We start from the raw sequence: 22,566 nt of genomic DNA, 5'->3' as shown, positions 1-22,566 counted from the left end.
AATGGCAAAATAGTCTTTTGCCATATAATGTCTTTTGTCTTTTAGTAGATTGAATTAAGTTAGATTAGTCTGATTTTTAATGGATATATTAGATTAACATTAAAGTAGTTTTTATCATTTTATTCAAAATTGAAAATTAGATAAAAATTACAATGTCTCTCTCTAGTTCGTTCTCTTCCCAAGAAACCAACAGCCAACCTAGGGTTTTTAGCTCCTCTCTTAGTGATTTAACAAGGTTTGATTGCATCTTTAAGTTCCCATTTAAGGTAAGCAAGATCTTCTCACTTTCCCTTGAGTTCTTAAGGTTATAAGCTTAAGTTTCATGCAATTTTGAGGATTAGGGTACTGTTGATGTAATTCTTGTTTAGTTATGTTTTTGTGGGTATTTTACTGTTGTTAGAGCTGAATTAGGGTTGAGTTATGGCTTGGTGTTGTGTTTGAGCTTTAGAACTCAAGCTTTGCTGTTCAATGGTGTTATTTGTTTCTAAGGTTGTTGTACAGCTTTATTGCATGGTTTATGCCTTTTGTGGCCTATTTAGGCGGTCTGGAAGCTTTAGTGCATTTTGGGGTCCAATTGAGTTGTTTAGAAGGATTTTGGGGATTCCTATACTGAACAAGTCAACCGGTTCAGTATGACCTATAGGAACTAGAATTCTGGTTCATCCCCAGGCAGACCCCATAGAACTGATTTTTCGGTTAGGAACCGGTCTACCGGTTGGGGCATTTTAGGGCACCGTATTTTTTCTCATTTTTACGATATTTAGGGTATTGCCATGTTATCCGTCGATAGGAAAACTTTTCATTTTTTATTTTAAGTCTCCAAAAAGTGATTTAGTGTATCACTTATTAGTTTTACGAATATTGTGACATAGGGGCCTGTAAATCGTCGAGCAGCAGTTCCACTCAGGTTGACCGACACACTTGAATTCGGAAATGAGGTAAGATTAGTATAATGATATGCATACATGATTCATGTTGAGCATGCATATTTATAAAGCATGTTAGATTACATTGATGGCGGTATCAATATACGTAGAGTTGCATTGGGTACCGATAAATGTATGTTTAGCTTAAAGAACTAATTGATGCTATAACATCGGTACGACTAGAGTAACTAGGCTGATATTATGGTCGATAGTACTATTGTATGAACATTCTTGACTCAGTACCGTTTTGGACGTGGGGAAGGGTTATGGTTGGAGGTATAGGTGCCTATTCATAATCCTATTTATATTTATGTTATGATTATGCTATTCTTACTGAGTCTGTGGAATCACAATTATTGCTTGCATGTGCAGGTAAGGGCAAAGCTAAGGCTGAGCGGCAGTGAGCTCAAGCAAATGGAGATTGTACATGTTAGGGTGATTAGACCTAGAGCATACAAACTTTGGGACAACATGTTGTATTTTTAATGGTCGCTAGGCGACAACTTTTGTATTAAATGTTTTGTATGATGATTATAGTTATTTTAAATACAGGATCACGATTATGTATACGATATTTATTTTCACTTAAAGAGTAATTATATAAAAGTTTTAATAAATCATAATTTCCAATAAACTCGTTGATTTGTAATGGATTGCACAATTAAAATAAAATCATGATAACACGCCTAAAACAGTAAGGTGTTACATCTTTAGCGTTCCCTTGACTATGTTTATAGTGGAGGTGCTCTTGTTAGTCTCCTCAATTTTATACCAGAGGAGACCTTCATAATCTTTTTGGATTCACAATGGAGAAGGCCTTCACCATCTTTTCAGCTTTACAATAGAGGATGCCTTCATCATCTCCTTGGATTTACAATGGAGAAGGCCTTTGTCATCTCCTTGACTTTATACCAGAGGAGGCCTTCATCATCTCCTTCGCTTTATAATAGAGGAGGTCTTTATCATCTCTTTGGCTTTATAGGGGAGGAGGTAACTGTTAGCAAAATGTTGTAGAAGTCTGAAAAACCGTGTTTTTGCAAATGTCAGTTGTATATACGAAAATATAAAAACTGTACGCGTTTGCGAAAAGTAATTCCGCTACGGCGAATCGAACGGGCGAGAATATAAAATATTTGCAGAAAAATAAATAACTTGACACAAGAGATTTATACGTGGTATCAGTGTTCTCCCGAACACTCTTAGTCCACGGGGCCACGCCCAGAGAATGAAATCAATTAATAAAGTATCAAAATTACAAAGACAATTGACTTAAACAAGTTTAGACTCCCTCTAAAGTATTGCCGCAATCCTTTGTAATCCACTTTATGAATCTGACTTCTTGAAACACCTTCAAGCCCGAACTCCCTTCGTCTTTGAAGTGTGAGTGCTTACTTCCTCCCGAAGTAAGGCTTCAATAAGTCTTCTCCCGAAGACCAAGTGCTTACTTCCTCCCGAAGTAAGGCTTCAACAAGTCTTCTCCCGAAGACCAAGTGCTTACTTCCTCCCGAAGTAAGGCTTTATCAAGTCTTCTCCCGAAGACCAATCTCTTGTTCAGTCAAGTAGTTCTTCACAACCTCTAGGATAGAGTAAGAACAGAAATAGAACAACTAGAACCTAGATGAACAACTAGGCTCTCACAAAACAAAGAAAGACTCTCTTCTCTCAAAAGATAAATGTAGAAAATGAATAATGGAAGAGGTAATTCGAATGGTTGCTCTCTAGGCTCTATTTATAGACCATAGAAACCAAAGAGGCAACCACAAGTTCGAATTAGCAGCTGTACAAAAACTTTCCAAAAGAAACACGATCTGCTACATCAGATTCGGATGCTGACGAAGCAGATCTGCCCAGAAACGGGAAACTTACTAAAATCGGGTTCGATCTTCTTTCAATGCTTGATTCCTGCCAAAAACAGATTAGATATTCTGATTGTATCAAGATACAATCGAAATTAATAAGGAAAAGGCAATAAACAAAGTTTCCCTAAAAAAGACAACTTTCCAAAAGAGAATTTCTTCTCTTTTGAGAAGTTTTCAACAAAGGAAAGTTCAGCTGAAAGTGCAACTTTCCAAACAAGGAAAAGGGCAACTACAATCCGAATTTATAAGGTAAGAAATCGAATATGAATGCACACCAATCTTACCATAAATGGGAAAATTATTTTGTCAACTAACTTGCCAAAAAAAGACTTTACAATCTCCCCCTTTGGCACTTTAGATGAACAAAATAATTTTTAACACAAAGTACCTGAAAGTTAAAGTTAGCCATAACAAATAACTACTCCCCCTGAGTAACACAATCGAAAACCAACAATAACTAAAGAAACATGCTAACTTTTAAACCAAATAAGTTCACAGGTACCAAACACAACTCCCCCTGAAAAAAGGGTCTAGAGTTGATAAAAACAAATTGAATGCTCAATAAAATGCACATTAATTAAGAAATATTTTGACAACTAAATTGCCAAAAAAGGACCTAACAATCTCCCCCTTTGGCACTTTAGATAATCAAAATATTATTAATTAACAAACACCTACAAAACAAAGTTAGCAAAATAAACATAAAAACTCCCCCTGAGAAGCACAACATTAAACCAAAATAAACAGCTAACTTTGACCAAAGATGAACACAAACACAAACCTCAACTCCCCCTAGACAGTTGAGTATACAATTACTCCCCCTTTTTGTTTATCTATAAGGGCCAAAGACAAAAAGAAATGAAAAGATAGAAATATGTCCAACAAAAACAAAAAGAAAGAAAACTTATGCCCCATAAAGCTTGATCAATGAGGACAACTGCTTGGACATCTCTTGCTGAACCTCCTCCATGGCAGCAAGACGATTGGAGCAGCAAGAAGAGCATTTGAGGGGGCTTGTTTAGATTCCACCATTTTCCTTTTTGGGATGCCCTAGGTTCTTTGTTCTCACTATTTTGATCTGAAAGAGACAATGAACAGCAAACAAGCAAGAGAGACAACGAAATAGAATCGGGTAGGTGGTGAGAGTGAATGACATAAATTGGTTGAAATAAACATGGGAGAGTTTAGCAAAAAGGAAACTAATTTCAACATATTTGAGAAACCACCAGCCCACAATTACAAAAGGAAACTGCCCACTCCTTGCAACTTCTTTCCCCTTTTTTTTAAAAAAAAATAAAAGGAAACTAGAATTACCAACAATATTTCCAAAAATAAGTCAATCTTTCAAGATTAAAGACACATTACATATAAAAGATCAATCTTTAAATGGAAACATATCAAAAATAAATCAAAGAAGAATGAATGTTGATACTTACCATTTATGCACAAGATTTTCTTGACCCATGAAGCAAGTCACACGCCTCCCTTTTTTTTATTATTTTTTTTAATTAAAACCGAAAATAAAATACAATGTGTACAATAAATATATGTGATTCGAATCAAGCAAAGAAATCAAATATCATTGACAATTGACAAAATAAAATACATGTTATGCTTTTAAGGAAAATAACTAATTAGTATCTCATGAAATAATCATACTAATTGATGTTAAGGAAAAAGATATGCATGTTACTGAAAATTGTGTACCAGGATTATCAATTTAATTTTAATAGAGGAGACTTACAGAATTGAACACACTTGTCAGACATAAGTGTGTGCAGTGAAAATAGGATCATTGTCCTTGGCAAGATTTTTCATTTTCGCCTTTTTCAATTTGATCCCGCAACTGGATGCTTTCACACCATACTGAAGGTAGCCCTTTTCTATGGTAGTGCATCCTCATCATAGTTGCTAATTACAATGTTCCAGCTTACTCATCAGATGGCTTTCACACCTCAGTATGGGTAGCTCTATTCCAGCAAGGGGCCTGACAAGTCTGAAACAAAAATTGCTCAACTCTGTATAAGAACATTATTTAATCCTAGACACAAATAAAGAGTAACATGAACCTTTTAACACAACATCACAAAGTATGATCAGACAGAGATCCTAACTAATTATATTCCAAAAGCATAAACATGATTTGTCAAAATACAATGATAGAAGATTAAGAGCTAGAGATGAATCACATAACACTATTGTACAAGAATTATGAACAAATAAAATTAAACAATGCAAACTCCCAAAGACTTTCTGAGGGAGTCAAAGCGACTTGCATCTAGGGCCTTTGTGAAAATATCAGCTAATTGTTTTTCAGTATCAACATATTCTAATTGCAATGATTTATTTTCAACAAGTTCCCTGATAAAGTGGTGTCTTATGTCAATGTGCTTTGTTCTAGAATGTTGAACAGGATTTTTGGAAATATTTATGGCACTAGTATTGTCACAAAAAATAGTCAAAACACCCAATTCAAACCCATAATCAATCAACATTTGTTTCAACCACAATAGTTGAGTACAACAACCGCGCAAGCCGATGTACTCAGCTTCGGCAGTGGATAAGGAGATGGAATTCTGTTTCTTGCTATGCCAAGATACTAGATTATTCCCAAGAAAGAAACACCCTCCACTTGTGCTCTTTCGATCATCAGCATTTCCTGCCCAATCTGCATCACTAAAACAAGCAAGATTTGAATTGGTATCTTTCGAGTACCAAATTCCATAATCGGGGAGTGCTATTAACATATCTAATAATCCTTTTCACACTCGATACATGAGATTCCATAGGATTACTTTGATATCTAGCACACACTCCCACACTGTAACAGATATCAGGACGACTAGCAGTTAAATACAAAAGACTTCCAATCATGCTACGATAGAGTGTAGTATCTACCTTTACTCCATTCTCATCTTTTGTTAATTTCAGTGTGGTGCTCATAGGAGTACTTACCTCCTTAGCCGATTCAAGGCCAAATTTCTTGACAAGGTTCTTAGCATACTTGCTTTGAGATACAAATGTACCTCCTTCCATTTGTCTCACTTGAAGACCCGTAAAGAAATTAAGCTCACCAACCATGCTCATTTCAAATTCACTTTTCATTTGATCAACAAATACTTGCACTTCATGGTTAGATGTAGAACCAAAAACTATATCATCAACATAAATTTGAGCAATGATAAAATCAGATTTTATATGTTTGATGAAAAGAGTTTTATCCACACTACCTCTGTGATAGCCATGAGAAAGTAAAAATTGAGTCAACCTTTCATACCAAGCTCGAGGAGCTTGTTTCAGACCATACAAAGCTTTTTCAAGTTTGTATACATGGTCTGGAAATTGAGGATCTTCAAATCCTTTTGGTTGCTCAGCATAAACTTCCTCATTCAAAATACCATTTAGGAAGGCAGATTTCACATCCATTTGAAACAATTTAATATTCGAATACAAGCAATACACAAAAGTAAACGAATTGATTCTAATCTTGCAACGGGAGCAAAAGTTTCATCAAAATCAATACCTTCTACCCGTGTGTACCCTTGAGCCACCAAACGAGCCTTGTTTCTCACAATTGTACCGAACTCATCACTTTTATTTTTAAACAACCACTTTGTTCCAATAACATTTATACCTTTTGGTCTTCGGACCAAAATCCATACCTTGTTGCGAACAAATTGGTTGAGTTCCTCTTGCATTGCATTGAGCCATTCCTCAAAGGTCATGGCTTCCTTCACATTTTTCGGTTCATATTGAGAAACAAAGCAAAGAAAGCTGATTAAATTAATATACCTTCTGCGAGTTACCATGCTTTCTTCAAGATTTCCAAGGATGAGATCTTTTGGATGATTCAGTTTGACTGCGGTGCTTGGTTCTTTCGAATAGAGTCGGTGATGATGTTTGGATGAGTCAAGATAGACGGTTACGGTTCTCCGGTTTCGGTTGCGGCAGAGATTCGTCCTTTGCGGCATCGGCAATGGGTTCCGCCGCATCGGGATCCGCCGTTACAACTTCGGAGGAGTATCCATGAGACTATCTATCTTCGCTTCGTGGAAAACTGCGAAAAATCTCTAAAATCATCAACAACCACATTGGGCGATTCCAAAACGTTTGAGTTCTCATGTTATAAACACGATAAGCTCTACTGTTTAAGGAATATCCAATAAACACACCAACATCACTTTTAGCATCAAATTTACCAATATGCTCACGATCTCTATAGACATAACACACACATCCAAAAACATGAAAATGACTTACATTGGGGCGCTTACCTTTCCAGATTTCATAAGATGTTTTTGAGGTACCTGGACGAATAAACACTCTGTTTATTATGTAGCAAGTTGTGTTAATAGCTTCAGCCCATAAGCGCTTTGTCAACTTCTTGCTATTTAACATCACTCTTGTCATTTCCTGCAATGTTCGATTCTTCCTCTCAACAACTCCATTTTGTTGAGGAGTTTTGGGAGCTGAAAAATCATGAGTTATACCTGTAGACTTGCAAAAATCATCATACACAGAATTTTCAAACTCCTTACCATGATCACTTCGAATTCGAACAATTTTCCCAATATTACAACCTTTCTCAACTCTTAATCTCAGACAAAGAGTTTTAAAGGCATCAAAAGTGTCAGATTTTTCTCTTAAGAAATCTACCCAAGTAAAACGAGAGAAATCATCAACACACACAAAGATATATCGTTTACCATTCAAACTTTCAACTTGGATTGGACCCATAAGATCCATGTGAAGCAATTCCAATACCTTTGAGGTATTGATATCAGACACAGGCTTGTGAGTGATTTTTAATTGCTTCCCAAGTTGACACGGTTCACACTTACCTTCACTTTCCTTACCAAGCTTGGGAAGACCTCGAACAATACCTGCATTTGACAATTTTTTCAGGTTTTTAAAATTAATATGCCCAAGCTTGGCATGCCACAGATCTGTGGTGTTGTTGATAGCTGAGTGACAAGTAAACACAGGGGTTAGAGTGTAACAGTTATCATTGGATCGAAATCCTTGCAAGATACATTCATGGTCATCATTTAGAACATAACAATGATCACTATCAAAAGAAACAGTAAATCCTTGATCACAGATTTGACTGATGCTAAGTAAATTAGCCCTCAGTCCTTCAACTAACATCACATTTTTCAGTTTAGGTAACCCTTCAAAATTTAGAGTTCCCATACCAACAACTTTTCCAGATAGGCCATTACCAAAAGTGACTTCTCCACATTGCATAGGCCGAATGTTAGTCAAAAAATCCTTGTCACCTGTCATATGTCTAGAGCAACCACTGTCAAAATACCACATTTGAGATACAGCAGTTTTATCAGAAAAACCAGCTAGACACTTCTTTTTCACCCATATTTGTTTCAAAACTTTATGTTTCTTTTGAGATTTTTTCAAATTATCAAAATATTTTATTTTAAACAGATTGTTCAACGTGAAACATTTAGGTCTGATATGTCCTTTTCTACCACAAAAATGACAAATGGGAATAAATCTTTTTACCTGAGATCTTACCCTTTTTAAAAATCCTGGAGATTTTGCAGCGTCAGAAGCTGTTCTTGCTGTAACAGGCTGTGAAACTGTTACGGCAGAGTTTGTAGCCTCAAGGTGATTCGTTGGAACACTAGATTTTACAAACTTCGTGACTCCAGAACTTTCCATTCCATTAGAACCAAGGCCTGCGAAACCTCTCTCGACTCGCATTCGAGCTTTTTCAAAAATAGAAGATCCAGGGTTAAGCATTTGAACATTTTTCTTAAAATTTTCAAGTTCCTTCTTTAATAGAGAGATTTTTTCATCTTTATCACAAAAACTTGTCTCATATTCTTTTATTTTCAAATCACACATTTCAATCTGATGAGACAATTTTTTATTCAATTTATTCAACTCTCTATTTTCAGAAGCAACCTGAATCCATTTTTCATACATGACTTTGTATGATTCGGCAAGAGATTCTTCACGGATTTCGGACTCATCCGAATCGATTCCTCTTGTTTGGTGGTATTATTCAGACATACCAATCTAGCTTTCACCTGTGAATCACACAACACATTAGTCATAACAGAGGTTAGGGCAACATTTTCAGCAATATCTTCATCACTTTCGGTTTCATCATCACTCCAAGTGACATTGAAACTTTTCTTATTCTTTTTCAAAGTGTTTGCACACTCAGCTTCAATATGCCCAAAACCTTCACATTCCCCGCCTTTGAATTCCCTTTTTGTTAGAGACAGAAGGTTTAATGAAAGAATTACCTATTGAACCTTTTGATATGTTCTTTTTATTTCCCATCTTTTTCATATATTTCTGAAAATTCTTAGTTAATAAAGCAATCTCATCATCACATTCACTATCAGAATTTTCATTATCAGCAACTTTCAAAGCAATACTTTTACCTTTATCAGCAATGGATTTGGGTTTGTCCTTTTGTTTAATCTGTTGATTTAATTCAAAAGTACGTAAGGAACCCATCAATTCTTCCACTTTCATAGTGCTAAAATCTTTAGCTTCCTCCATTACCAAAAGTTTAGTATCAAACCTTTCTGGAAGAACTCTAACAATTTTTCTCACAAGAACAGAATCATCAAGCTTTTCTCCAAGAGCAAAATATTCATTAGCAATGTCAGATAATTTTTCATAAAATTCAGTTAAAGTTTCATTATCAAACATTCTAAGCTCATCAAATTTAGTTTGAAGCATGATAAATCTAGATCTTTTCACATCAGAAGTTCCTTCAAACTGAGTTTGAAGAATCTCCCAAGCTTCCTTAGCAGAAACACAAGATGATATAAGTTTAATGTAACCCTCACCTACACCATTAAAGATAGCATGCAAGGCTTTGCTATTGTAGGCAGATAATTTATCATCTTCAATAGACCATTCCAATTCAGATTTTATAATAGTATTACCTGAAGAATCTGACTCAACTGGAGGAGACCAACCTGATAGAACCATTCTCCACGCCTTCTCATCTTGAGATTTGATGAAGGCCCTCATTCTAACTTTCCAATAAGGATAATTAGATTCATTAAGCAACGGTGGTCTAGAAATAGAACTTCCTTCTGCAAAAAATGACATTCTAACAAAAACGTTATACGACCACACTAAGAGTTTAGTGTCCCGCTCTGATACCAATTGAAAAACCGTGTTTTTGCAAATGTCAGTTGTATATACGAAAATATAAAAACTATACGCGTTTGTAGCAGCAGAAAGTAATTCTGCTACAGCAGAACTGAATAGGCAGAATATAAAATATTTGCAGAAAAATAAATAACTTGACACAAGAGATTTATACGTGGTATCAGTGTTCTCCCGAACACTCCTAGTCCACGGGGCCACGCCCAGAGAATGAAATCAATTAATAAAGTATCAAAATTACAAAGACAATTGACTTAAACAAGTTTAGACTCCCTCTAAAGTATTACCGCAATCCTTTGTAATCCACTTTATGAATCTGACTTCTTGAAACACCTTCAAGCCCGAACTCCCTTCGTCTTTGAAGTGTGAGTGCTTACTTCCTCCCGAAGTAAGGCTTCAATAAGTCTTCTCCCGAAGACCAAGTGCTTACTTCCTCCCGAAGTAAGGCTTCAACAAGTCTTCTCCCGAAGACCAAGTGCTTACTTCCTCCCGAAGTAAGGCTTTATCAAGTCTTCTCCCGAAGACCAATCTCTTGTTCAGTAAAGTAGTTCTTCACAACCTCTAGGATAGAGTAAGAACAGAAATAGAACAACTAGAACCTAGATGAACAACTAGGCTCTCACAAAACAAAGAAAGACTCTCTTCTCTCAAAAGATAAATGTAGAAAATGAATAATGGAAGAGGTAATTCGAATGGTTGCTCTCTAGGCTCTATTTATAGACCATAGAAACCAAAGAGGCAACCACAAGTTCGAATTAGCAGCTGTACAAAAACTTTCCAAAAGAAACACGATCTGCTACATCAGATTCGGATGCTGACGAAGAGATCTGCCGAGAAACGGGAAACTTACTAAAATCGGGTCCGATCTTCTTTCAATGCTTGATTCCTGCCAAAAACAGATTAGATATTCTGATTGTATTAAGATACAATCGAAATTAATAAGGAAAAGGCAATAAACAAAGTTTCCCTAAAAAAGACAACTTTCCAAAAGAGAATTTCTTCTCTTTTGAGAAGTTTTCAACAAAGGAAAGTTCAGCTGAAAGTGCAACTTTCCAAACAAGGAAAAGGGCAACTACAATCCGAATTTATAAGGTAAGAAATCGAATATGAATGCACACCAATCTTACCATAAATGGGAAAATTATTTTGTCAACTAACTTGCCAAAAAAAGACTTTACAAAGTCACTAGCCTTTCTTTGATCAATTGAGAATAAGACCAACTCCTTAATTAATATGTCTAAGATGGGGGTAATATCTTCCCCTTCTTAGGCGCACCTAGAAGTGATTACAGGTGCAGTCTCCATTTATTCCTTGGTCTTAACCATAGAGGTCTTTGTCATCCCTTCGCTTGTTTAGCGGAAAAGGCCTTCGTCATCCCCTCGTTTGTCTTTACAGTAGAGGAAGTCTTATTCTTCCCCTCGGTTGTTAGCACAGTGGAGGAGGTCTTCTTGGCAAATGTCAACGATGTGTTGTAACATTGGCATGCTAAGGAGACGGTCGATACCAGCTGTTGTGGAGAACTTAACAAATAGGCGGTAGATAGAAGAGATGGCTTGAAGATTATAGAGTGTTGACATTTCGAGGAGATTTGGTGTCAATCACTATAAAGGTAGTCAAGAGTGCTTTTCTACCATGGGGTTATTTTGACTGTTAGTGGTAATCTAATTTCACCACAGGAAGCGATGTCGGCTCTACTAAAACCATACATAAGTTACTTGCATGACCTTAGATGCTTATAGGGGTAAGCCCATTCTTTCTAGGGTCATGTATGAATAGGATGTTCGATGATGCTTCATCGTTAATCATCACATTTTCCACCTTTATAAAATCTCACTAATGAGTGGGTCATTATTTGGTTGATCTAAGATGCGATCAATGCCTGATGTTGTTAGGAACTAGACATGCAGGCGAAAAGCTAAATGGCTGGCTTAAAGGCTACCTTAATTTTTATGTTGTTGCCCCCAACGTCAATTTCTTAGTGATTGGAGATAAGCTTTGAAGTTTGTTTGTTGAAGCTATCAGCTATTAGCGAGATAGACCACTATCGAGGTGCAGTGGGTTATTGTTTATGCATTTGGTGTATAAGAATCAATTAACTTTATCATCATAAGTCAGATGAATCGTTATCAAAGAGTAGAGCGAAAAAACCCGCCAGATCTTTTTTATAAGGACAAAATCAAAGGTTGTTGAAAAACCTTGCTTGATAATTTCAACTCACAGAACCTTGTTAAAGGTTTAACAGAAAAAAGTCCAAGGGAGGAAGGAAAAAAAAGATAGATTAGATTAAACTCGTGCTAAGTACAACGTACTATACTTAGGAAGAGTTTAGCCACTAAGAAAAATACCACAATTGGGGTAGCGCCCCATTGCCAGAAGATTTTCTTCAATCAATTGGAAAGTCTCTAGTTGGATGCAGCGTCCTGCCTCTAGAGTGTTTTCTATAATTGATGATGCTTTTCTTTTCTTTTTGATATTTGTGATCTTAGGAGGAACACTAACACTTTAGATTTATAAACTCATTCATTATATTCTTGTGTGACCTGAAGTGTTTGTATATCAATTCATAATAGTGCTTAACTCTAGTGTGCAAATAGTTTGTATGTCTGGTTGATCAACTTAATGAAGTTACCAGCACTCGCACTAGTAATTCAAGATTGAGAAACTTGGTTATTGGGGATAACATCAACATTTCATGAAACCATAGAAATACTAACTCAGGTGTGCGAATTTTTTTTGAATTCCCTTATACTCCTTGCTCCCGTATACTAGGGTAACATGTGGCTCTCATATACCAAAGTACATGTGCCTCCCAAGTGATCAAATAAATGCCTTCATTGGTCACCTTCCATAACAAATCTCGTTAGGCTTTCATGATCATGAATCTTGAGGTGTTATTACATGTTGAGGATTCAGCCACTCCTCATGAGATTCGTGGCTTGGCAGTGTTTACTTACTATAGAAATAACTAAAGTTACCTCAAGACCAACTCTAATAAACTTTACTCAATGTTTGGTAGTGTCGTCAAGTCTATGAGCTCTAATGATTAACAACAATGCAGTACCAACAAGCTTTACTTGATGATTTTATTCATTAGAAATTGAATGCAATTACATAGGTTGAGGGGGTTCCGCACCTCTAGCTAATTTGGATAAAATTGAAACAACACTTGTAGGTTTACAATTATATCAAAGAAGCTAAGTTGATCCCCACTACATCTATGCTCTGTTCAACTAATAGTGCAGGGGCCATAACATGGTGATGGACCCCTTAGCTTACAAATGACTTTGCTGCATCTTTTCGGCTCAACAAGAGAGTGATTCACTTGCACAAGGTAAAGTGAATCTCACTGTGAAGTAAATTAACTGGAAAAAAGTTTCTTTATTAGTAATATCATCTTAAACACTCGATGTTCCAGTACGTTGGTACCGGCACTGGATTCAAGTGGTAGTCATAGATGGCTCAATCTTGTTTATCATGGGTTCTAACACTTCTATAAAGATATAGGGTCCCTCCCTCTCTCATTGGGAGTCTTTAGTGTCACTTTCTAGGTCAATATATTTAGAAGACTCATAGGACACATCTTCACTACTGTTTCTCTATTCCTGATCACTGTTGGAAATAGAGGAAGAATCTTCGTCACTGCCCCTATCCCAAGTTATCTTGGGAAGTTGGGGGATATTTTTCATCAATGCTCTTTAACTTGATGTCATCTCAAGAAATAGTAGGGGACTCGTCATAATTATCTCCCTGCTCGAGTTCAACAAAAGAGGAGTCTGTTTTAGTGGAGCATTCAGTGTTTATTCTTCTTCACTTTCTTCATCAATGTTTATTCGAGACTCAAACAATAGATAAGTAGTGTAATTGGTTGTTTTTGGTTGATCAACTCCTCTGACCTTTTTGAGAGCTTCTTTGAGCTTGATAAAATCGTCAACTTTGTCCAAAAAGTCTTAAATGGTGTGCAATGATTTAAGTTTCATGTATTTCCATAATTGACTCATAATTGTTAGTCTAGCACCCATTGCCATGACCTTAGCATCTTCATTGAGTATCTTTGTCTATGTTGTTGCCTCTAATAATCTTTCTAAGTAATATTTTAGAGGCTCATCTTCTTGCTGCTTGATGTAGACTAAATTGTTGGGCTCGATCGGTCTGTGTCTTGATGGGGAGAATTGATCATAGAATGCTTGCTTAAGTGTGTCCCAAGAATTGATAGATCTCGGGGAAAGCTTAAGACACTAAAGGAATAGTGGTTCAATGCTACGCCAACCAAAATTTAATCAAACTTTGTGGTAACTACACTAAGATAAAATTCAAGTGGAAAGATATTTTACCTAATGCATCTAAGTAAGAATTCAATAATAGTGTGTATTTAGTCAATCAAAGTGGGAGAAATGTTATATTTTGATATAATATTTTTGATTGATTACTAAAGAGATAATATTTAATCTAGTGGGGATTGTTATATAATTTATAAATAATATAATATATCGATTAAATATGTATAACAAACTAATAAGTATGTGTATTACAATCTATATTTGTTGTTGTTGACTTCGCTTTTAGCCAACGACAATGAGTCTTTTGATAAGCGATAAACAATATGTCGTAATAAGAATACGTAATAAAGCAAATAATAATAATAATAAGACACAGAAATTTTATAGAGGTTCAGCCCCAAGCAGTTCGGTAATAGCCTAATCCTCGTTAATTGTATTGACTTAAGAATAAGGAAGAAGATTCCTTTTCTTATAGCTCTTACAATAATATCTCTGAATATATAATTCTTAAATAGCCTTAGCTTATAGCGTTTCGGCGTATGATTTCTCCCATTTTGCCCAGTGAACTTTCCTCACTATTTATAGGGCATGAAACTTGAGGAGGAAGAGTTTCCTCTCTCGTTACAAAGCGCATAAACACAAAGATCGTGGGATCATTGCTGAATGCTAGGATCGTGGGATCATTGCTGAATGTTAGGATCGTGGGATTGAGGCCGTATACACCGATAGTGGAATCGTGTGTATGCCATATCCACGCAAGTTGATCCCTAAGTTATAGGGATTGAGCTGGTGACTCACGAAGTGCTTGGCTGAATTCGCTAAGTGTTGCTCATTCTGCACGGCTCGTTGAGTAATCCATCATGGACATGCCAGCAAGGCATCCTGCTTGGCATGTTGATCCGACCAGGTGCTCTAAGTTGATGCCACGTGTCACCATTCTTGTGATTCCACGTCAGAGTGCCAATTTTGGGATAACATTTGCCCCCCAAGTCTGTGCGGGACCTCCGAGGTTGCGTATAGACTTATTCCGAGCTGGCTCTGCCTTGGAAGGGGACATGTGTCGAGCATGACCGTTCGAGACTCGATGTGAAGCTGACTGGGCGTCCCTTCGGTTTTTGGCTAATTAATGCTCTGACAATTAATATTTTGAAAATCCGAATTTCTCTATACACGGCTGACGGTTGCAGTCGATTATTTTGATTTCCCATATTTGTTTTCGAGGCGGGAAGTCAAGGCGTCTAAGGTTCCTTTACGTACAGTTACCCTTTTGCCTATAAATACTTGGAGTACTGGCACATTACCTCATTTCATCACCCTTCATTGTTAAGCAAACTTCAGAGCAAAAAGAGAGAATTTTCTGGCTTCAAAGTTGCTGAAGAGCTTTCAGACGATTTCAGGCTTGCTTGAATCCGGACTCCCTTTATGTTTTTCCTTTGCATGCTTGTGCCTTTGAATGTATCTTTGCTGTAGAAAGAACATTGTAGGAAACCCTAGCGTTTGAAACTTCTGTGACTCTTCTTTTCCATGTCCTTGCGTTAGCTTTCAGCCGTGAGGCTTACTTTAGAACTGCATTGCGTCTGTTTTTCATTCTGTATTTATTGAGGAAACCATCGAGACCTTATCTACTAAGGTTGATCGTCTTCAGGATGAGAGGACTTCTCTCCGGCAAGTCTATCTTCGGCTGAAGGAAGATAAGGACGCTCAGGCGGTCGAGGCGAACCGCTTGAAGTAGAAGGTAGATGCTTTGGCGACTGCTGGCCTCGAGCTCTTCTTTGATTTTTGGAAGGCTAATCCCCAGGCCAACTTCGACTACTTAGGCGACGCCAAGGACATGTTCCTCGAGTACTACGCGTCCCAAGTTGCCATTAGTGGGAAAGAGGCTGCTACAACTTTCGGCCAAGTTTCTGACCAGGCTGCTGATGCTTCTCCTGTTGGAAATTATTTTACCAGGATCTATTTACTATCATGTATGTTGGATTAACAACCTAATATGAATTCTAAAACAATGAAAATAAACACATATAAAGTTAGAAAACCTTACAGTGGGTGTAGCAGAATATTATGACTCCTTCCGTTCAGATCTCTAGCCCTTGATTCCTTTCTGTAGCAGAGCATCACCAAGATCTGAACCTAGATCTTCTTTTCTCCTTCTTTGATGCAGAATTTCCATAGTCTTACATACTATGATTGAGGTACCACTTGATGTGTGTGGGCACTACTCATCTCACAAGGATTTCGAAATTTTTCTCTCTTTTTCTCTCATAATTTCGTGTGATCTGAAGCATGAAGAGAAGAGAACAAGGGCTGCTATATATAGGGAAAATGGAGAGCACAACTTTCCAAATAAGCAGTTTCCTCTTTTACTGTGTAATTGATTAACTGCCTTATTTAGTGTGATCCACCACTTTCCTATTATTGCAACGCTTTGATTAGCAATTACATGGCAATTAAAATTGAAGATAATAATTGGGAAACAAGCAAAGAGGTGGCCGGCCATAGGGTGAAATGGGCCTCACTTGGATTTTGTAGTTTCCTCAGTTTTATTTCTATTTCTCCAAAAATGCCATTTTTCCAATTCTGATCATTTAAATGTAAAAACTAATTATTTAATAACTAAAATAGATTATTAAATAATATTGTCATTTAAAATAATTATTAATTAGACATACAAAGTCTCTTAATTAATAATTAAACCTAGAAACTCTTTTATTTACGATTTCATCCTTACTAAGTGAGAATTCATAAAGTAGACATAGTCTAACTTTTAGAATTATAATTGATTAATAAAATCAATTAACTGAGTCTTACAAGCAGTATGGTCTCAACTAGTATGGGGACCATGGGTCTATATAACCGAGCTTCCAATAAGTTGAACCGAATTTACCAAGTAAATTCCCTAATTTATGAATTCCTCATTGAATCCACACTTAGAACTTGGAATTGCACTCTCACTCATATAGAACGCTCTATATGTTCCATGATATAGACACGTCATTAGTTATCCATTGTTATAACCCTAATGTGATCAATGATCCTCTATATAGATGATTTACACTGTAAAGGAATTAAATTACTGTAACACCCTACAATGTATTTTCTCCTTATAACACTTAACCCTGTATAAATGATATTTCAGCTAAGGGAAATGAGATCTCCACCATTTATCTTCGTTTGGTTAAGCTCGAAGGAAATCATCCTTTACTTTTTATTCGCCAGATAGAAGCTATAGATTCCATATTTATGTTAGCGCTCCCACTCAATTGGATTACCGTGTTCCCAAAATGTACGTATCACCCTAACCCAAAAGTAGGCTTAACTAACAAATCAAAGAACACGAGTAACACTCTTGAGATTGAACCTAACCATATTAGGATTAAGATCATTTGATCTAGTATCAACAGGTGATATTGAATTGAATAGATATTACGGTAAATTTTAATATATCTAATCAAAGTTCAATATCGGTACTTTCCGATGTATACTCCATACATCCGATACTGGTAAACTTTGCCAATGTCCTGGAAATGACATAACACTTTTCCAAGGTGTAAGAATACCTATCGCTGATTATACCATGTCAGTCTAAATCCAGTATTCTGACAAATTAGGGAATAAACTTTTGAACATATAATTAAGATTATATTCCACTGTGCTGACAACACTATAATCTTAACAAATTCATATGTTCTGGACTTAAAAAAGAATTCATACATTATATACATATAATCATGAAATAAATCATGTGAACCATGCAACATAAAATGTTATTTCTGATCTTTATTAATAAGTAAATCTGATTATATTAAATGAGTTTTATTTAGGGCATAAAACCCAACATCTCATACTCAAACAACAGATCCTCCTGCTCCAGCCGGCTCAGAAGAACAAAATCCAGAGCCTGGGACTCCAGCCGTTTGAACATTGATCTTTTTATTCCTCCTGTTTTTATATATATATATATATTATATATGGCCGTAAGGCCTTTAAGACATCATGACCGGCCAAGCGGTCTTTAAACTTGGAATTAATTTTCATTTTTCGGACAACGGGCTGACCGGACAGCTTTTAATCCCGGTACATTATGTTGTTGTTATCCTTAATGAATTTCATTCTCTGTTTATGATTGCAGTGCAATTGTTTTTGTTTTATGTTTACCAGATGCTTTGTACAGGTGTAGGTGCCCCCCAAGTGACCGAGTAGACGTATGACTCTTGGTCACTTGTCTTTGCAAATATATTGCTTTTTTGTTCAGTGTTTTGGGTTCGACCGAACCTTTTGTACGCAGTCTAGGTAAATTATAATCATGCTGATTTTTTTGACTCAATAGAATTGGAAATACTATCTTTATTCTTTTATTGATCGAAAATGTATTTGTTACCGTAGTAACTTACATCAGAGCTAGTGATCCAATGGATCTTTTTATCTTAACATGAACATAAAACAAATAAGAAACTGTACTTTAAAGTGGTATACCCAATCTGAGTACTTTTGTTTCTGAAACCTTTGTGCGGAGTTCGCCCAAGAGGCCATTCACTTATATCGAATGTTCAATAGTACTTTAATGTGGTCTACCCGACCTGAGTACTTTGAAATGGTCTATTTGACCTGAGTACTTTGAAGTGGTCTACCCGACCTGAGTACCCATTGGTAGTATTTCCTTAAATGTTCTCCATTCCAGTATCGTGGTACTAAAATGAGTTGCATTTTTTCGTCATACTTACCAAGTTTGTATGCTCCGGAGTCGAGAACTTGGACCACCTGATAAGGTCCTTCCCAGTTGGGTCCTAGTACGCCTGACGTGCTGTCTTTGGTGTTTAGGAATACTCTTCTTAGGACCATATCTCCCACAAAAAATTTTTGAGCTTTCACTTGTTTGTTGAAATACCGAGCTACTTTTTGTTGATGAGCTACCAACTTTAAGTTTGCAGTTGCTCGTTTTTCTTCAATTTCATCAAGTGATTTTGCAAGGAGTATGTGATTGGTACCTTGATCGTACGTCAACCTTCTGTGGGATGGTGGTTTGAGTTCGACGGGCAGCATAGCTTCATAACCGTACGCCATTGAGAATGGTGTCTGACCGGTTGCTGTTTTTTCCGTTGTACGGTATGACCATAGAACTTCGGGGAGTTCTTTCTGCCAATTTCCTTTGGCATCTTTGAGCTTCTTCTTTAGTGTGTCATTCAGGGTCTTGTTGACTGCTTCAACTTGACCATTTGCTTGTGGATGTGCCACTGCGGAGAAGCTTTTGATGATGCCATGGTTCGCGCAGAAATCAGTGAAAGATTGATTGTCGAACTGTTTGCCGTTGTCCGAGACTATTTTGTACGGTAGTCCAAACCAGCATATGATGTTCTTCACTATAAAGTCTTGAACCTTCTTTGATGTGATAGTTGCGAGTGGTTCAGCTTCAGTCCACTTTGTGAAGTAGTCGACTGCTACCACCGCGTACTGCACTCCGCCTTTACCTTTAGGTAATTGCCCGATTAGGTCAATTCCCCATATGGCAAAGGGCCACGGACTTTGCATTTGTGCCAGCTCGTTGGGCGGAGCTCTTGGTATCTTTGAAAATCTCTAGTATTCGTCACAGTTCTTTATGTAGGGTTTCGAATCTTCAATCATTGTTTGCCAGAAGTAGCCTTGCCTTAGAATTTTCTTTGATAAGCTCTGTCCGGCTGCATGATTTGCACAGAATCCATCGTGAACTTCATATAGAAGCCGTGCAGCTTCATTTGGTGTGACGCACCTGAGTAGTGGCATTGAGAATCCTCTTCTGTACATGATTTTGTCTACGATGATGTACCGCGCTGCCTTTCTTCTCATTTTCCGAGCTTCATTTCGGTTATCTGGGAGTTCCCCAGAGTTGAGATAGGCTGCTATTGGCGTCATCCAGTTCGGAGATGTATCGATCATCAATTTCTTCCGTGCTGGTGATGCTAGGCTCTTCAAGAAACTGGATCGGGACCAGGTTCGCCTTGTCACTTATATTGTTGCTCGCCAAACGGGCTAGTGCATCTGCAGTTGTATTTTCATCTCTTGGAATCTGCTTGAGGCTGTAGCTTTTGAATTGTGCGAGCAGATCATGTATTTTGCTCAAATATGCTATCATTTTTCCTCCTCGAGCATCGTATTGACCAGATACATGATTGACCACTAGCTGTGAGTCACTGCAGATTTCGATGTGCTCGGCTTTTTTTTCCTTCGCTAGTTTGAGTCCAGTGATTAGGGCTTCGTATTCGGCTTCATTGTTGGAGGATTTGAATTCGAATTTGATCGCTGCATGCAGGTGTTGCCCCCCATGTGTGACAAGGGCAATTCCTGCACCGCATAGCTGATCTGTGGTCGATCCATCCATGTGAAGCTTCCAGGTCGGCTTGCTTTCAGTGCTGGTCGGTTGTGGTATTGGCTCGGGATCGCCTTCTGGGATTCTTTCAGTTTTTCATGTGCATTCCACCACAAAGTCGGCCAAGGCTTGGCCTTTGATAGCTGTTCGGGGTTGGAAATTGATTTCGTACTGCCCCAATTTCACCGCCCACTTGAGTAATCGCCCAAAGGCATCTGGCTTTTGTAGTATTTGCCGTAGTGGTTGGTCGGTGTACACCCGAACAGGATGAGCTTAAAAATAAGGTCTTAGCTTTCTTGTTGCTAAGATGAGGCAGTAGGTGAGCTTTTCTATCAACGGATATCGGCTTTCAGCCTCGATGAGTCTTTTACTGATGTAATAGACTGGATGCTGCACGCCATCTTCTTCTCTGATTAGTACGGCGCTTATGGCATGCTCCGTTACTACCAGGTATATCCCCAGTTCCTCACTGTCCAGAGGTTTAGAGAGGACGGGAGGTTTTGCGAGCTGTGCTTTTAGATCTTGAAAAGCTCTTTCACATTCTTCTGTCCACTCAAACTTTTTGTTTGGTCACAGGATGCTGAAGAATGGGACACATTTATCCGTTGATTTTGACACGAATCTGCTGAGTGCGACAATTCGACCAGTTAGGCTTTGTACCTCTTTGGTTTTTGTTGACGAGCTCATATCCAGGAGGGTTAGATTTTTTTCGGATTGGCTTCAATTCCTCGAGCATTGACGATGAAGCCTAGAAACTTTCCCGAGCTGACTCTGAAGGAGCATTTTAGGGGATTCAGTTTCATGTTGTATTTTCTGAGGACTTTGAAACATTCGTCCAGGTCGTCTATGTGCCCCCAGCCTTTTTGGATTTGACGAGCATATCATCCACGTACACTTCCATATTTCTGCCGATCTGATCTTTAAACATTTTGTTGACCAGTCTTTGGTATGTAGCTCCGGCATTTTTAAGACCGAATGGCATGACTTTGTAGCGGTAGAGACCCATATCTGTCCGGAAACTTGTATGTTCTTGGTCTGGTGGATGCATCTGTTGGGTTTTATGCCCTAAATAAAACCCATTACAATCTGATTAGTTATCAATTTAGAATTTTTGAAGTGAATTATGATTACATGTATGTTACATGTTTATGGTTTAATATATATACTTGATATATGCACAAAATCAGTTAAATCCAGAACATATAGTTATTCACAATTACAGTATTGTCAATACAGTGGAATGTGATTGTGATTATATGATTCAAAAGATTTGGTCCCTGTTCATCAGTGTTTTGGATTTACACTGATGTGATAATCAGCGATGAAGTATACTTACACTTGGAGTAAGTGTTATGTTCTTTCCAGAACATTGGCAAAGTATACTGGTTTCGAATGTATGGAGTATGCATTGGACTGGACCGATATTGAACTTGGTCAAAGATATTGTAAACTTACCGTTGTATCTTTCCAAGTCAATGTCAGAAGTTGATCTTAGATTAAGAGAATCTAAATCCTGATATGCTTAGGCTCAATCTCAGGAGTGCTATTCTTGTTCTTTGATTTATTAGTTAAGCCTACCTTTGGGTCAGGATAATACATATATTTTGGGAACATGATAGCATAACTGAGTGGGAGTTCTGAACATAAATATGGAAATCTATAGCTTCTACTGGTGTATAGAAGTAAAGTGATGATTCCTTTTGAGCTTAGTTAAATAGAAGTAAATGGATGAGCTCTTGTTTCAGTGACTGTATATCATATCACTAAAACATCATTTCCAGGTAACTAAGTGTTCAAAGGGGCAAAATACATTGAGGGGTGTAAACGGTAAATTGGTCCCATCTCGATGTAAATCATCTATATAGAGGATCTCTAAATCACATTAAGATTATAACAATGGTTAAATGAGATAGCATATTGATATCGTGAAACATATGATATGCTCTATATAAGTCTGAGAGTGCAATTCCAAGTTCTAAGAGTGGATTAAACAAGGAACTAATAAGTTA

The sequence above is a fragment of the Cannabis sativa genome, chromosome 3, assembly GCF_029168945.1.
Source record: "Cannabis sativa cultivar Pink pepper isolate KNU-18-1 chromosome 3, ASM2916894v1, whole genome shotgun sequence".
NCBI lineage: Eukaryota > Viridiplantae > Streptophyta > Magnoliopsida > Rosales > Cannabaceae > Cannabis > Cannabis sativa.
This window is presented reverse-complemented; position numbering follows the sequence as displayed.